The sequence below is a fragment of the Symphalangus syndactylus genome, chromosome 17 (assembly GCF_028878055.3).
Source record: "Symphalangus syndactylus isolate Jambi chromosome 17, NHGRI_mSymSyn1-v2.1_pri, whole genome shotgun sequence".
Taxonomy (NCBI): Eukaryota; Metazoa; Chordata; class Mammalia; order Primates; family Hylobatidae; genus Symphalangus; species Symphalangus syndactylus.
The window spans coordinates 60330787-60349886 of NC_072439.2; the positions used below are offsets into that span (position 1 = coordinate 60330787).

Below are 19100 nucleotides of genomic sequence, written 5' to 3' on the forward strand. Positions count from 1 at the left end.
AATCTTTGGATTCCATTCATTCTCTCTCCCTCTGTCTTTCTCTCACTCTTATTCTCGCTCTCAGGCTCTCTTTCTCATGGTAGTTGCTTGAGTCATGTTTGCTAACTGTATCTTTGTGAAATGTATAGTTGTTGTTTTTACAGTGTAACACTACACAGATTTAAGTGTTAAAAATTTTATCATAAACATGGTAATGACCCTATAAAATAACTTAAAATTGAAACATTCAGAGTGCTTCCTCAGTGTTGCCCATTTGCAAACTGAAGCCATTTGGCATTGTTTATGTATTTTAAGAATGCTGTTTATGTATTTTTTAATAGATAAAGAGTATCCATGTAATGAATGAGATTTAAACAGTGTTTTTAATGTCTAGAAATATTAATTTTAGGGGTATGCCGAAGTGCTGAGAACATGTTTGGGATTTCACATAACCTGTTGTATAAAAATTCAATGCCTGTAAAACTGATTATTCAGCATTATGCTAAATTATCTTTAATTAATGAAGAAAAAGCCATTTTTCTCCAGTGTACTGGAATGTTTCTTTCTGATTTTGCCAAGGTTAGTCTTTTTTTTTTTTTTTTTTTAGTGTAATAGACATTTATTCCTTTAGTTGAACAGCCTCTACACAATCAAAATGTATGACTTGGGATCTTTTCTTTTTTTGAGAAGAAATTTAGGTCTCAAGAACTTTTATGAACTTGCTATGAGTACTTCCTGGAAATCAATTAACTAAGCCTTTTGAAACCCCTAGAGAAGATAGGAGAAAATTGGTTCAGAGAAGCAAGCATTTAAATTAAGTCAGCAAAGTCAGAATTTAGAATTGGACAATTCCTTGTCTACATTTCCCTTACACTCAAATTCACCCTGGAAAACAGTAGCCTAGTCTCCTGGAAGATGTGATGGAAACAGAAATGCAAAGTGATGGTATACTTTCACTGAAAGTGGACACACAAGTGATGGTCCAACTTTGTGGAATGGTAAGGATTTTTAGGGTAGTTTGGCCAGGAACAAGAGAAATAACTGCAGAAAACACATATGGTTGGAAACCATGCACTTGTGTGAGTTTTTCTGTAGCCTATGGGAGTAGACACAGTAGGTAGCCCAAGATGTTTTTAAAACTGAATAGACTAAGAATGATGTACTTATAGTCAACTACTCCCCCCACCCCCTCCCGCAATGTGACTGAAGGCTTTCATAATGATCACAAATTAGTGTTATTGTTACGTATTTTAAGGTTGACTTCTAAGCTTACACTTGAAAGGTATTTATCTAATGGCCACTGGCTCACCAGCTTCCCACCCTAGCATATTGATTGCTAGCTTACCAACTTTAAGGCTAATAATTTTATCTAACATTCAATTTCAAAACATACCAGTGTTAATACCACTACCACTAACCATTGAATGCCATGAAGCCATGGCACTGGACCAGGAGCTTTCACCTTTTATGTGAACTTAAAATGGTACTGTGGAGACCAAGGCAGTTTTCCTCAGGCTAACCCAGATTTGTCCCCATAATTTTCTAAATATAATCATGACATAGTTAAGATGTCCTCCTCCCACCCTACAATTTTTAAAGCAAAGCCCAATTTAAAAAGTCTGTACCTGCCAAACTGAAAAACCCAGCCACTTGAAAGTAAACCAGCAGAGCATTGCCATCACCCCAATAAAGCTGCAGATTTCATCACATGCACCAGACACATCTACAGAGCTAGTTGCAGTACTCCTCTTTTAAAGAATTTATTTTAAACCTATTATACTACACAGTATGTTTTATACACTGACATATAACACCCTAATAAGATAAAGCAAAGACAAAAAAGTTTATCTTATTAGAAACAAGATACACCGTCACTTAGTGTCTTCAAACATTATTGCACTTTAACTTTCTTAATTTGACATTCATGGAATAATCTGCAAACTAGTTTTAACAGACAAATAACACTTATAAGCAGACATGACTGCCCTAAATAGTTTATTAGGTATGAATTTTACAAACTTTACTTATATTAGTGGTAACGATGGAGCTGGAGAGTGTTGCACCTTCTCCAAGCTGCCCAGCGAGAACCACTAATCGTGTGGTGGAACTTACGGCCCTTTCAAAGGCCAGCGCTCTTTTGGCCTGCAGATGTCAGCCCACACATTTCCCTGTGCTTGTGGACTGGTTCGGTGATCCATGGGTGTCAGGATTTCTTCTGATAGTTTTATGGAATGGATCAATGAGGATAACCTCAAAAAATTTCTATGAGGAATCTTCACCAAGCCAGTAAGAATTGAGGACTGTTAGAGCCCCACAGTGGCGTCCAGCTCACTGCTCTGCGAGGGACTGAAGCTGTGAGCAAACTTTAGCTGGTTAACATCATGCTGGGCCGGGCGCGGGGGCTCACGCTTGTAATCCCAGCACTTTGGGAGGCCGAGGCGGGCGGATCACGAGGTCAGGAGATCGAGACCACGGTGAAACCCCGTCTCTACTAAAAAAATACAAAAAAAAATTAGCCGGTCGTGGTGGTGGGCGCCTGTAGTCCCAGCTACCCGGAGAGGCTGAGGCAGTAGAATGGCGTGAACCCGGGAGGCGGAAGCTTGCAGTGAGCCGAGATTGCGCCACTGAACTCCAGCCTGGGCGACAGAGCGAGATTCCGTCTCAAAAAAAAAAAAAAAAAAAAACCATGATGGACAGGGTTGCCGTATGTTGCACTCTTAGGAACTGGGCGTTTTCGGTCACCACGGCGAATACGAATATATAACGTAATGTTTCTTGGCCTTGTAGCCCAGTCTGCGTGATTTATCAGGCCGGATGGGGCGGGGAGCCCTGTGGAGAGCAGAGCTTGTGGTACTGCCAGCAGCGGACCCTCAGAAGAAAGCGCATGATGACATCAGACTGCTTTCTCCATAGCTCCTGGATGTACTTGTATGCACCCGTCTTGGCTTACTAGATGGCTGCCGCCAGACAGAAAGGTGCCAAGTTTAGCCTTTAGGTAGAATAATTAACATTCATCTTTTTTCATGTTACCCTCTTTTCTCAGACTCACAGTTTGTAAAGAGTTGAATTGATGTTATGGAAGAAAAAATGTGTCTCCTTTAGTGTTTGTCTTATTGGTCCTATACTTTAGTTTATTTCTTTTTTTAAATAATCATTTTCTTTAGTTTTTCGACCAGTATTTTTATTACCTAAAATTAATGCAATATTACCTTTTTTGATAGCAGACTAAAAGCAGATGGAAGAAGTTGATGATGTTCTCAACTTTTAGATTTAGTTCTCCTTTGTATTTTGTTGCATGTTTATTTCTTTACTTATATCTGTCATTTGGATTTTGAAATGCTAAATATTTATCTTAGTGATTGTCATGCAAATATCAAAATGAGAAGAATACAACACATCTCTTTTGCCTCTGGCTTCCTATCCCCCCATTTCCTAAAGTCAAAATAACCTCATATGGATATATAGTTTGAACACAATTAGAATTTAAATGATTTAGACCAGAGATCAGTAAACTTTTTCAGCAAAGGGCTAAACAATATATATATATTTAGGCTTTGTGGGCTAAGAGGCAGAATTGAAGGTATCCTGTAAACATAAATCTAACGAGAGAAAATATTTGTCCACAGTTTTTGGACAAAATTCAAAGTATAATAATAATTATTGAGCACAATTTTTTGTAATTAAAATGCATGAATTTAAAAAATGGAATTCCTTTTGGGGAGCTAGCACTTTACTTGATTAGGGTTCTAAATTAATGTTCCTTGTTATCAGAATTGATTACAAACATTTATCTTTTAATGCTGATCTGTAATGAGATTTTAAACATTTCATCTTTGAAAATGTCTTCACACAGATAGGTATTGCCAAATTTGATTGCAATCTATGATCATCTTCATTGCTTGAAAGGCATTTATAAAATTCTGTTAGATTCTTTTCTTGATTTTTGTCTTTTAGTTATTATATTGCAGATTAATCGCTTCCAATTGAAGTAGAAGCTCCTCAATTGTGCAGTTAAGTGGATTTGTGAATATGGAAATTTTCTGTGCACTTGCATTAAGGGCAGAAAAATACTGCTGGAACTGTAATTTGAGGTCAAAAAACATACTCCTTGAAATGTGTGTTGGAATGAATATCTTCTTTTAACTTTGACAGCATGGGAAGTATATAAAGCAGTTTGACATTACTTTGTGATTCAAGCAACATCAGTTGTTACTGAAATGACTTTACTGTTGGATGAATTTGCATATAAGCACCATTTTGCCTTGTAATTTTAGGTTGAGCTCATTAAAATTTATTTTTATTTATTTGTTTTTTGTTTTAGAGACAGGGTCTCACTCTGTGACCAGGCTTATATGCTGTGGCAGGATCATGGCTCACTGCAGCCTTTGGAACTCTTGGACTGAAGCAATCCTCTCGCTCAGCCCCCACCTAGTAGATAGGATTATAGGCATGAGCCCCTGTGCCCAGCTAAGGAACATGTTTATGTCTACTGCTGAAGCTAAAAGTGATTTAGGATAAAAGTGGTTGAGGGGGTTCTTCTCAGTCAGAAAAATTGTCAGTATTGATCCCTAATGTGAAACATCACAATTAGACTTTACCACTGTTAAGACATCAAACTGCTGCCATGTGTTGGAATAATCAGGATATTCAGCATCTGTATCTGTCAAAAAAATCATACAACCAACAATGGACAAGTCCACAAGAGCAAGTGAGGTTCACTGTTGACACTTCTGGTTGAATACCACATTTTACATTCAGGTATTTTTACAAAGTATTTGCTGATGAGTAATGCAGTGAATAACTGTAGGCTTTAAATTTTCACAGACTTACATTTTCACAAGCTTTGTAGATTTGACCAACTAAGCCTCTTTCTGCTCTCTATTGTTAACTACCATGATATGTAACACATCTTAGCAGATTCCACATCAGGTTGTACTGAATGAGTGTTTTCTCAGTTTTGTTGAAAATATTCTCATGTTCTATGCATAATTTTCATGGAGGCTAATTCTTAAGTCATTCCACATTGAGCATTGACTCCTCAAATAAACAACTGAGCAGTATCTCTGACATCTGGGGACTCATGAAGAGCCAAGCAAAACCACTTGGACCCATTTGCCTTATCTCTTCACTGGACATATTGATGATATTCCTTGTGTCTTCAACAGTTTGAACAGCTGTTCTTGCTGAAAGTGTAATAGTTTTAAGCAAGTTTATTTTCTCTGGATACATTTCTTTGGCTGCAGTCAAACACTAATTAAGTCATCTTTGGTAAATGGCTTTCATTGGTTGGTTGGCAAATACATCACTCGGAAACTCATTTTTATTTTTTTATTTTTGTGAAGAAATTCTGCTGTGATGAGATATTCCATTTTAAATGTTCTATTTTTTTGGACTATGGCTTTCCTGTGAGTTGGAAATACTGTAAAGAGTGTTCAGTCAAGTATATACTGTTTTTAAAAATCAGCATATATGCTATTTTTCCAGCAAAGCTGTAGTGCCATTGTCTAATAAGCACAATGAATTGCCATTTAATTTGATAAAATAGTCCACACTTCACTGTGCCTTAAAAATGACAGTTGAAGGCTCCTTTTCTATTCCTTTCTCATTTTGATATGATTCTTATACACTGGTATTAAAAATTAAATGTCACATTACAGCAATTCATAAGGCCCTTGAAACTGCGTTTAGTTATGCTATGTTACTGTGATTTTTCTTGTGCCCTGAGCAGCAATGCAAACTAATGAGAGTGCCATGCGTGATTTCTGTTGCAACTCCTCAGCTGTTGTTAATCGCATTAAAGCAGCCATAGAAATACATAAAAGAATGAGTGTGGCTGTTTCCCAACAAAACTTTATATAGTGACAATAAAATATCAATTTCAGTAATTTTCATGTTTCACGAAATATTCTTTTTATTTTTTCCCAGACATTTAAGAATGTAAAAACTGGTTTAACTCATGTGCTGTACAAAAACAGGAAATAGGCTGGATTTGGCCTATGGGCCGTAGTTTGCTGATCCCTGATTTGTACTTTCGGCTTAATAGAATAAGCTAGCGCACTTTTAAATTCTCCATTGGCCTCTAAGTATTACTAATAAAAATTTGGTGAAAACTATCCATAAATTGAATATAGGTTATTTTTTTATTTTATGCAGGCAGATATAAAACCATTTATTGTGAGAAAGTAATTCCTAGAAGAATCTTCATTTGTACTGTCACTTTATGTGAACTAGAATAAAACAAAAGTCTTTCTTATATGCAGTGGTATTTCAAGCCTCTAGGACTTCCTCTATGCCACTTCCTCCTTCCTAGATGTAAGTTGTGCTTATTGAGCTTAGATTCTATTAGGAAGGATTGCAAGTAAATAAATAAACATAGATTATGTGGAACTATTGGGTAGCTTATATAATCAGTGGGAACTCTGGGAAACCAGGTTGTGAAAATTGACAGGAAAAGAAGACTGGTCAGCTAGTGTTACTGCCTATGTATACCATGGTATCAGTATAGGTAGTATGCAGGCACTGACCACCATCGCCTCTGATATTGCTGCCACTGGACTTAAGCTCTGTTGCCACTATCACCGAGAATAATCTTTTTATTCTTGTCTTTAATTAACTCTTTATTCAAATTTCCTAGTATAATTCATGTCATCCTATATTTGGAATACTTTGGATTCAAAGTTCACCGAATTTGGAATGGTATTCAGATTCTGGGTAGCTTAAAAAGCATAACAAATACACCCAAGAAGAAGGCTGTAGTGAGCGAGCATGACAGTGGAATAAAATGAGAGAAGAATTCCTTGAGCAATTCTTGTTTTCCTTTGATTCTATCTTATAGGTCCCTGTATTAACTTCAGAAATATTTTTCATATCACATATTTACTAATTAATTAAACTATTAGTAACTAATGATTAGGTACTAATTGTATATTTGTGCAATGGTTTTTATACCTGTCTTTAAGCTCCACGTGACCTAGTCTATGTTGTTCATAATTGTATCCATAATACCTATCACAGAATCTGGCCCAGAGATAGTGCTCAGTAGTAGTTGTTGAATGAATAAATAATGTTTATGTGTGTGTGTGTGGTGGGGGGCAAATCATGATGGCTCTGGTGAAAAGGAATTGAAGGGTTTTGAGCTCAAGAATGAAGTGATTCCTTTTTTTTTTTTTTTTTTTTTTTTTTGAGACAGAGTCTTGCTCTGTTTCCCAGGCTGGAGTGCAGTGGCATGATCTCGGCTCACTGCAACCTCTGCCTCCTGGATTCAAGCAATTCTCCTGACTCAGCCTCCTGAGTAGCTGGGACTACAGGTGCCTGCCACCACGCCCTGCCAATTTTTTGTATTTTAGTAGAGACAGGGTTTCACCCTTTTGCCCAGGCTGGTCGCAAACTCCTGAGCTCAGGCAATCCACCCACCTTGGCCTCCCAAAGTGCTGGGATTATAGGCGTGAGCCACCGCGCCTGGCCCGAAGTGATTCATTTTTATAAGATTAGACTGGATGTTTTGGGATAGGTGGATGAGTGTGAAACAATGGCGAAAGTGGGGAAAGTAGCTATGACAGAATTAAGAAAGACTAGGTTGGAGGTCATGGCAATTGAATTAGGATGGTGTCAGTTGATATAAATATAGATAGTTTTTGTGATTACTTAAGAGGTAGAATCAGTAGGACTAACTGATAGATTGTAGGGGGAAAGAGAAGAAAGTGAAGTGGTTGATTCCCAGGTTTTTGGCTTGAGCAGAAGGATGAATGATATGATCCTTTTCTGAAATAGGAAATACTGAAAAGGATCAGTTTTGAAGGAGGAACTCAAGAATTTAGTTTTGGATCTATTGAGCATAAGCTTTTTTTTTTTTTTTTTTTTTTTTAGATATCCAAATAGAGATGTCAAATAGACAACAGGGTAAATGAATCTGGAGCTTATGAATGATATGCATTTTTCGCACATGTACGTATAGGTTGCTATTAATGCTGTGTGTGAGGGTGAGATGGATTAAGAAGAAAGTATAGCACAAGACCAGGGCCCAGGACTGATCCTTGGGGAGCTCTTACCTTTGGTGGCTAGAGAGAAGAGCATGGAACTACAAGAGACTTGAAGAGCCATTTTTTTGAGAAAATGTAGAAAACCTGAACGATATAATATTATAGAAGACAAGTGAGGAAAGGCTATGAAGTATTGAACATTAGTTCAGCATGGGCTTATCAACATGAATATGAATATTAGACAGTATCAAATGGTTCTAAGAATTGTATAAAGAGAAAGATGATAAAGTAGACTTTGGATTTGGTAACATGGGGGAACCACTGATGACTTTAGCCAAGAGTAATTTTTGGATGTAGTGGGAGGTAGGAAAGGGGAGATAGAGTATGTGTATAGTTCTCTCTTTCAAAAAGTCGAACTGAAGGGAAGCCTATGAGTAACATGGTAGCTGAGGAAACTGGTTCCAGGCCAAAATTCTATGTGTGACCAATCAGACATACCCATTGGCAATTACAGAGTTTTGCCTGGCAGGCCTCATGGAAGAAAGCTGCCCTCCTCATACTGGTACACGTACTTGGTACACAGCCAGTGCTTTGCAGTTTTCTGGAGGGAGATGCAGCCATACCCACCTCCCCACCCCCAGCCCTGTCTGTGCTTGTCAGAGAGCTTCATGTGATAACAAGGCAGGTTTACCTAAGCAAATAATTAACTTGGGAAATGGATATATACATAGAAGCCACATAAAATAATTACTGACAATCAAGTGCCAGACTATCGGGAGTTTTCTATAAGGGCAATGCGTTTGACCTTGATATCCACAGATTTAATATTCTGTCTATTCAGAGTAAGGTGGCCTGTTGTATGTGACAATTTGTAACTTCTGTGTCGCATGACTTAAAGCCTATGTTCTGAGAGGATGCTGTGAAGGAGTCATGTAACTTAGCCAGTGAATACAGCCTGCTAACTGCCCAGCACTGTATCTCACAGTGGCTTTGTTTTCTTCTGATGTTAATGTATTAGACAATCCTCATCAAAGGTCTGTGTAGTAATGGTGATGTTGACAATAATTAGTAATATTTGCTAAATGCAGTATGCTGAGCACTTTACATGCATTATTGCATTTTCAACTTGGGACATTTGCAAAGATCCTAGCGCTTACCCATTAAATGTCAGGAAGGACTGTAAGTTTAGAGATTAAGAAATTATTATGAACATAGTCATGGTAGGAGTTTAATTGGTTGTTGTAAAATAAATATAAGAATTTCCAGATTTTGAGAAGAAGAGAATATTGTTTTAGGCAGATGAATGGATGAGCAAAATTATGGAGGTGATAATGAACTGGTTTGAGAAGAGTTACATATTGGCAGAAAATTGTTAGCTAGGTAAGGTAGATTATAAAGCAGGCAATGACATGAACTTGGGATATGAAGACATTGATGTCAGGGAGAAGGTATTGGAGGACTTTTGGTGGTTAGTGATAGGAGCCAAAACTAACATAGACAAAGTGGGGATACATCATTGAAGAGTTCACCATTTCTGTTTGCCTCGTGCATTGCAAACATAACTGTTCATTATCTCTATTTCACATTCTCCATCTCTAAATTGAATTCATCTATAGCTTGGATAATCACATACCAAAATTAGGAAGATTCTATTTGTATTAAATTCTGTAGATGTTAATAAGGGTGAACAAAAATGTAGACAAGATTTTTAAAGTGAACACTAGAGGTAAAAGTCATGTACATAAATAATTTATGATTATAGATAACAGGAAAAATGTGAGCTGAATGTAGACCCAGAATAATACTACTACTCAATAAAGCTGCTGTGAGGATTTTTTTTTAAATACTTTTTAAATTGGACTAATAATTTTTTTTTCATGGAAGACACTTTAGAAAACATATAAACAATTAGAATGAACAAAATAGCACTCATAATCCCACTGTCAAATACTGTTTACTTTTTACTTTATATCTTTTTAGATAAACGCACATGTACCACACTGTACACATGGATGTATAAAACTTACCCTCTTACATTTTGTAACATGATTTAAAAAAGAAAACTTACTATAGCACAAGACCATTTTGTGAAAATACATAACTATGTCACAATTTTTAATGGTGATATTGTTTTCTGTTGTATGGTTATATTTTATTTGACAGTTTGCCATTATTGGACATTTAGTTCTCAGTTTTTTTGTATTAAATACAATGGAGTGATTAATATTTTGTGAATGTATCATTGGGATAAACTTAGAGAAGTAGACTGTGAGGCAAAGGCTTTACGTGTATTATTGAGAATGTTGATATGTTCTTCCAATTGCCCTCCAGAAAACCTGTGTTATTTTCTGCTTCCACTGGTAGTGCATGAGGATATCTGATTCTCAGCACCTTTGCCAACAATGGAAACATTATCATTTGTTTTCACCTTTGCTTGTTTGCTAGGTGAAAAATGGCATTTCCTTTTATTTTATGGATCTTTACTGTGCACTATAAAATTTTCCTAACTGTTTAAATGTGTTAGCTATTTATACAGTATTTGTTTTGTGAATATTGTAAGAATTGAATGAGAATGTAAGTGTAAATGACCAGGTTCAGCTAGTGTTTATTTTTACTTAAATCCTCATCGCTTTGCTGCCTCCTCCCTAATCATGTTTCCAATTAAGGAGTAAAGGAATGTTGTAAAATCTTGTTTTATTCTTGAGGTTATTGTTTTTTAGAGTTGACGGTTATAAATTCTCCCTTGACTAAAGTTTGGGAATTGAATTCAGGTTTCTAGCTGAGCGGTGTAGTGTGATCTGCTGAATCTCTCTGATCCTCATTTATCTCATCTATGAAATAGGTATAATAATTACATCTCTTTATTATAAAATCATAAATGTTAAATGAGCAGATTATGTAAAGCACTTGTTACAGCGCCTGGCAAACTCTGTTCAGTATTTCCTCACAGGTGGAATCTCTGAGAAGGTCAGTTCACTTAGACAAATACCATGAAAATTTAAGTGCTGGAAAGTGCAAAGAGGTCTTTAGGAAATGGCAAATCTTTTGACTTGAGCAAGAATCTTGAATTCTAGGCCAAGGAGTTTGATTCATTAAACAAGGAAAGACTTCATTATTATTTCCAAGCACTATTAGATGCTTACCTGATTAAAATTACACCTTAGTTTTCAGTTTCCTGTTGAGTTAAACAGGAGAACAGAAGTTCAACAGAAAACAACAGAAGAAAGAGAAAATCATCAAAAGACTTGAATAATTGAAAAGTTGGATAATCAATTTCTGAGTTATTCAAACTTTGCTGTTTTCAGGAAAAATATACACATGTTGCACTTTTCCCTCAATTTTTTTTTTTTTTTTTTCCCAGATGGAGTCTTGCTCTGTCACCCAGGCTGGAGTGCAGTGGCACAATCTCAGCTCACTATAATCTCTGCCTCCTGGGTTCAAGTGATTCTCCTGCCTCAGCCTTCCAAGTAGCTGGGACTATAGTTGCGTGCCACCACACCCAGCCAATTTTTTGTATTTTTATTAGAGACGGGGTTTCACTGTGTTAGCCAGGATGGTCTCCATCTTCTGACCTCGTGATCCACTCGTCTCAGCCTCCCAAAGTGCTGGGATTACAGGCGTGAGCCACTGAGCCTAGCCTTTTCCCTCAGTTTTAACAGCTAAAGACTTAATAGGATATATTTATGACCTTCTCTTTGGGATTGTTGACTGTGTTACATATGGGAATATATTGCTTTTATGAAATTATTGGGACATAATTTTATAGTAGAATTTTTGGAAGTAGAAATGGTATTTTAAAATTACATTTAAATTTAGATTATTTATAATTGTAATGTGAATTTAATTGATATTTAAATATTTGTATTTGTATAGAAGTAATAGAACGCATGAATTTATTTATGATTAAATAGTGGAGATGAAATACGCTAGGTTTATTTCCCCTTATAAAAATTATTTAACCCCATTTCTCCAAGTGAAATAAACATTACATAAAATCATCAATGATTTTTTAAATCTAATGATTATTCTTTTCTTATACCCCAGTTTTATTTATAAGGATAAATCAGAAAGAACCTAAATGTCCAAAAATAAGGGGTAAGTTAGCTTATTGTACATCTGTATGCAGAATAGTATGCGAACATTGAAATATTATATGGAAGTATATTATTGACACCCAGAAGCTATTTATAATATATAGTAAAGTTGTGAAAAAATTTAAGCTATATGACAAATCAACCATGGTCCCATTTTTATAAGAAAAATAATTGTATTTGTGTGTATTCATAAGAATGTCTGGAGGAAAAAACGAGGACATATTGAAGCTATTATCTTTGGCTAGTGGGATTTCAGGTGACTTTTATTTTTTCTTCATTAGAACCAGATGTGATTTTGAATTTTTCTACAATAAACATTTATTATTTGCAGGGTCACTTGTAGCCCATATGGCACCTTTGTGCATATTATACAAGATGTCCCTTTTTCCTGTGGATGCATACCAGGATATACTGTTTGGCCAGGGCACATAGCTTTTAGCTTCCACTTGCCCCCTTGATTTTTTTGTTTTTTCATAATGAACAACATGCACAACTATATGTGATGGACCTAAAAACTTACATTATAAAAATTATTTTAAATTAACTAAAGTTTTATGACCTTTTAATACATCTTCTCTGGGCAGGGTACTCTCCATACTTGAACACTGCCAGGTCATGCTGGACTTTTGAGCTCACTCTTCCTGCCTCCTCTTTTCTATGTACTCAGTCTACGCAAATACAATGAATCCTTCAGGATCTAGCTAAAATTACCCTTCTCTTTGAAATCTTTTCCAACCACTCTAACACATCTGGTCATTTTTCCTTTTTATGAACTTTCCTTGAACAAGGTCAAGAGCATGGGTTGAAGTGGGGGGTGATGGTGAATAGCTTGCATCTCACCTGCTAACTCCAGACAACTGGCCATGACTCCTTACTAAAATGTGTTGAGTTGCACCTGGCCTAAGTTGGAAAGAGAGTTGTCATTGATTATGAATGTTTGTCCTGCGTGTGGGAAGTACCAGATAGGTAGCATGTATCACATGCCCTTTCCCTGCCTGGATTGGACATTAACTATTTTATATACCATCTTCCCCCGGTATCTGTGAGATATTGATTCCAGGACCTACTGCACATACCAAAGTCTATGGATTCTTAAGTCCCTCATATAAAATGGCATAGTATTTGTCTATAATTTATGTATTATATCTAGATTGCTTATAATACCTAGTAGAACTTAAATGTTATGTGAGTGGTTGTTATACTGTATTGTTTAGGGAATAATGTCAAGAATAAAAACTCTGCACATGTTCAATATAGATGCACGTTCCCCGCCCCCGCCCCCCACCCCCAAATATTTTTGATCTGTGGTTGGTTGACTTCATTGTTGTGGATTCACAGATAGGGAGGGCTGACTGTACTAGCCTTGGTTTGACAACACAGTTTTTAACATGTAAGGCATAGGTACCATATTTTTTATTGCTTTTTTTCTGTTGATGATGTTTGTGTTGTTATTGTTTTTATTATCCCCTCAGAATTTATTGTGGAGCTAAGGGAGCTCAGTAAATAACATTGCTGTTGTACTTTCACCTTGACATTTCAAGTCTGTTTCTGCTATAATTTCTCTTGTGTCTAAAATAACCTCTCTTATTGGTTCTTTTACATCAGATCTACTGATGACAAATTTTTAGTTTTCCTTTGTTTGCAACTGTTATCTAGAGCATTACTTCAGAAATACTGAAATCTCTTCTCTTTCCCCTGTAGACCCTTTCTGTGAACTCTGTTTACTTGACTGGTTTTAAGTGGCATAACTGATCCATACTAACTTAAGTGTTCAGTTTCCCGTTGGAATAAGCCAAGTGTGTATCATAAGTCCTTGGCTGTTTAATATATTTAATTTAAACTTGTCTTGACATAGTGGATGCTCACTAATATTTGTCTATAAAACTAAAGGATCTTAAAAAGAAAACAAAACACTTAAATGTTGTTACTATGGTAGACTTATCTGTGCAAATGATTTATAAGTTCTAGAGCTTTATTTATTACCGATAATAATCAGTCAGATCGAAAACTACTTGTAAAATGCAAACATCTGAAAACCATCATTCTGAACTATAGTAACATAAGAATATTCATTTAGAGCCACTAATTTGCAAGGTGTTCACCAATCAAGAGAAAAGTGCTAAGAATTCTAACCAAACCTGAGAAGTAGAAACTGAGAACTTCAGGAAGATCTTTGTAGATCAGAGTACTGACATTAAGCATTTTTAAAAATTGAGTTAAAATACAAAAATAGAAATTATTTTTGCTTGCTTTTCCCAACAGTGTACCTTCTTGCTAATAGAACGTAAGAATGTGCTTATATCAGGATATCTGTAGTGTTCTATTGGATACTAGCCAAAATTTATCTATCTGTCCATCCATCCATCCATCCATCCATCCATCCATCCATCCATCCAAGATTTGATGTTTGAAAATGAGACTGACTTTCATTTATAGGTATTACAGTTGAAATGGATTTCAAGGCAATTAAAAAAGATAAAACTTATATAAAGATTTTATTTTGGAAGTGGAGTGTAGTCAATTGGTCCATTATTAGGCTGTTGTATTGAACCAGTATTTACTGAGTGACTTCTATATTATATGCTGATTATCTTGTTAATCTGTGATTTTGAATGTAAGGTGAGAAAAATTTGAGAAATATATAACTGAACAAAGACCATTAGTAAATAATAGAGCTGAAATTAGAACTCAGCTTTTTTTGTTTTGTTTTGTTTTGTTTTGTTTTGAGATGGAGTCTTGCTCTGTCGCCCAGGCTGGAGTGCAGTGGCGTGATCTCGGCCCACTGCAAGCTCCGCCTCCCAGGTTCACGCCATTCTCCTGCCTCAGCCTCCCGAGTACCTGGGACTACAGGCGCCCGCCACCACACCCAGCTAATTTTCTGTGTTTTTTTTAGTAGAGATGGGGTTTCACCGTGTTAGCCAGGATGGTCTCCATCTCCTGACCTCGTGATCTGCCCACCTCGGCCTCCCAAAGTGCTGGGATTACAGGCGTGAGCCACCACGCCTGGCAGAACTCAGCTTTTTCTTAGATTCATATTTTGCCATTCTTTTTATTTATCAATAACATTTGATACGTAAGAAAATCTAATGCATGATAAACAAAAATGTTTTCATTATTGTTTGAGATGGAAAATGTAGATTTGTAATAATGTATGTAGTCAGGCTTTTATAAGCCTTCAGTGACATCATGTAAAAATCCAACTCCTGTAGGTTTTGCTTTATGAAAGAAAAAAATACAAAATTAACTATGATCTTAGCTCTTATATCCATAGAAAACTGCAGCATACTAATCTTTTAAAATAATATGTTTAGTTCATGACAAAAAATTCTACTGTACCTTTTTATTTTGGCCAGGTGCAGTGGCTCACACCTGTAATTCCAGTTCTTTGGGTGGCTGATGTGGGAGGGCCACTTGAGGCTAGAAGTTCAAGACCAGCTTGGACAACATAGCGAGACCCTACCTATCTCTACAAAAAATAAGAAAAAAATTAGCTGAGTGTGGTGGCACATGCCTGTGGTCATAGCTACTTGGGAGCCTGAGGATGGAGGGCCACTTGGGCCCAGGAGTTAGAGTCTAACTAGATGTTGCTACTGCATTGCAGCCTGGGTGACAGAATATCTCTTAAAAAATTATTTTTAATAGTTAACTCCATTTTTCATAATTACTGTATATGTACACATTTTCACATAGGATAATACATTAGTGATTATAATTATATTTAATCTTTTATTTACCAAGGACTTGTTCAGTGGAATGATATTTTAATGCTACTTCAATTAGTTATGTGATTTATGGTTTATGAGTATTTTACAACTAAACCCTCACTGGAATTTTGGCTTGGTCTTTGAAATGGTTTTGGTTATATTTATTTTGTTAAGTTTCTACTCATCACCCCAAAAAAGTCACTTTTCTTTTAGATGTCTTTTGTTTCTTAAATTTGTTTTTAAGTAATCACTTTTATAAGTAAATCCATAATAGATTTTGGATTGAGATAATAGGGAAGATGAGAAAAATTGTCATTACTTTACTGGGAGAATCAAGTAATTTAAGTTATTTTCCTAAGCTTATGTTTTGACAAATGTAGATGCAAAATATTGATAGTAAGGGAAATTGCTATCATCAGAAAGAATAGTATTTTTTCAAAATAAATATCATTATTAAGTGTGGCTCCTTAACCCAATTCCTCTAGACTACTAAAAAACCTGAATATTCATTGGTATGATTGATACTGTTCTTCTGTTTTAAGAAAAGGAAAGAAAAGTCAATGACTTTCTGGTAAGACTAGATCTAAAAAATCTTAGTCTTTTTGTTTACAAATTTCTTAAGAGGACATAAGCTTTATTATAGCAATAGTTTTTAGACTTAGAGTATATTTCTTTTGAAAAAATAATGAAATTTGTTTGTAACAAAGGAAAGTAATACCTACTTTTAATTTTTTTCTTGCCTGCCATGGCATGATTGATACATGGCATCTTCTCACTCCTAAGATTAAAACTATCAGGTGCCACCTGGTTTATTTAGGAAAACCTCAGTCTTGTCCCAGTTAGTTTTAAAATGTCTGCTTCATACATGTTGAGCCACTGCATTTCCTGCTTTAGAGCCTTGTGTTATGCCAACATTACTATCTGTGCTGCCTCAACTACAAATTGGATGAACAGCCTGTGACACTTTTTCAATATTATTACATTAAACCAAGTGGATTTTGATTGATAACCTAATATTCAACTAATGCAGAACATCAATCATGGCAAGTATATTAATTATTTAATATTGCAGTCTAATTCAGAAATCGATGTGCTGCATGAGGGGAAGGGAAACTCATGGTTCCCAGAAGATTTAAGACAGGGAATGATTAAAAAAAGACCTGCTGTACTCCTGTGTGTTAGTTCGATACAAATCTTTATTCATTTGCCAATAATCTCTTCCCATTTTCCACTTTAGGAACATTTTATCAGTTTTGAGACCTATAATTGAATTAAGTCTGCTTTCAGCACAGGGCAAAAGGAGTTGCACAAATATTGATGAAGTCATGACAGGGACAACCCAAGAGACAGACCACTAAAGAGGACAGGTTTTATACCATTTGTTGTAAGATCCTTCTGTCAATGTCTTGGATGTTGCCTTTCTGTTTTTTCAAATTCATTAAAACTTTTAGAATCACTTTTAATACTTTTGTGTTTAAATGTCCTCCATCATAATAACATTTCTATAGTTTATTTTTTATCTTCATGTACATTATCCTTCTTACTCTTTCACAGCAACCTTGTGTGTTAGGTAAGGCAAGTAAGCCTCACATCATAGGTGGACAATCTGAGGTTGAGAAAAGTTGGATTATTACTCAAGCTCACAGGACTATTTTGTAGTAGTGTTTAAATTTGAGTACAGGCACTCTGCTTCTAAAACCAGTATTATATGTCATACTGTTTTGTGTTGTATTTATGTACTCATGATACTTTACCTGTGTTGTTTTGAGGTGGTCATTCTTCCTTATCTTTCTGACCAAAGTAAAAGTAAAGAAAACTGATTATCATGGAGAACTGGCTTAAACTTAGGTGTCCCAATGTGATATGTGTTAAGCTTTATGTATATGCAAACCTTCCAGATATAAATGAAAACTTCTTGGTTTATCTTTCCCTAGACTAGAATATACTTAAGTCCCTGACTGTCATATATGTATATATTACCTAAAATTACCTTCTTTTCCTAATATATACATACATTCATATGTATACATACATACATAATACATACATGGGAGCAGGGGACTTAAATGTATTTTGTCATTAAACCATTAAACTTACTGCCCCAGCTTTCTTTTGGTCCATATTTGCCTGGTTTTATGGGAAACCTTTTTTTGGGAAACCCTTCTGAATCGTTTTGTATTATGTGTCTTTTGTAAATAATACATTGCTGGATTTTGGTTTTTATCCAATCTGAAAATCTTTTCTGGGATTTCAATTCCAGATGATTATGGGTGAATTTTCTCTAGTTTTCTTTATAGTTATTGATTACTTAGATTACAATAATTGCTCAATTCTAGGCCACCCTTTACTTGCCTTACCTTGTTGATTCTTCTTGAATTTATCTTCTTATCTGCATTATATTCTTCAAGACTTCTTTTAAATGATGTCTTTGTGTGGTGAAGTTTCTGAAACCTTGTATGCTGAGAATTTCTTTATATTTCTTTGTATTTAAATAATAGTTTATTAGCTATATGTTAATTCTTGGTTCACAGTTCTTTTCCTGTAACACTTATCTTGAGAGTTGTTATTACTCCGTTGTCTTCTTGTCTTCACTTTAGTGTTGGGAAATCTAATATCAGTGATATTCTTCCTTTGTGTAGGGGTCTCCTTTTTCATTCCAGAAGCTTTTTGACTTTTCTCTTAATCCATTATAGTCTTAAATGTCCGTATAATATGTTTCGCTGCAGATTTTTAAACACCCTTTCAGCACCCTATGTGCCCTTTCAACCTGAGATTTGAATATTTTTATATCTGGGAAATCTGTCATTATTTCCTCAAATATTTCTTCTCTTCCATTTTTTTTAATCCTCCTTCTAGGATTCTCATTATATAGATGTTAACACTTCTACTCCTGTTCTTAATTCTATCAATTATTTGTCTTGTCTTTTTGCCCCCTCCCTCTGCCTTCTGCAATAGTTCTTCTACCCAGTTTTCCAGCTTATTAATTCATCCTCTGTCTGTATCTATTGTATTTTCAATCCATCCTCTGAATTCTTTATTTCAAGTGATTATGTTTGTAATACCCACTATCATATATTGGTTCTTTTTCATAACTTCATTTTCATACTTACATTTCTAAAAATCATCTCTTTGAAGATGTTATTATGTTCACATTCTTGTTTAGTTTATTCTGTTTTCTCTGGGTAAGATTATTATTTTTTTAAATTCTGGTTTATACATCTTACAATTTTCCTTGTGGGTTCATCTTTTTTTTTCCTAACAGCATTTAGCTGCCTTGGATAGTAATTTTAATCTAAAAGGAGGGGTAAAAACCTAAGATCTGACTTGTGCTTCTCTAGGCTAAT

The 19100-nt window shown here is 35.5% G+C and overlaps 1 protein-coding gene and 1 pseudogene across 6 annotated transcripts in view; one reads left to right on the plus strand and one right to left on the minus strand.

The window, feature by feature from the left end:
* The window catches only part of RSRC1 (arginine and serine rich coiled-coil 1), a 442527-nt gene that overhangs the window by 185165 nt on the left and 238262 nt on the right, over nt 1-19100 (plus strand). The gene's annotated exons all lie outside the window — the stretch shown is intronic.
* Nucleotides 1992-8079, minus strand: LOC134733265 (large ribosomal subunit protein eL15-like; annotated as a pseudogene).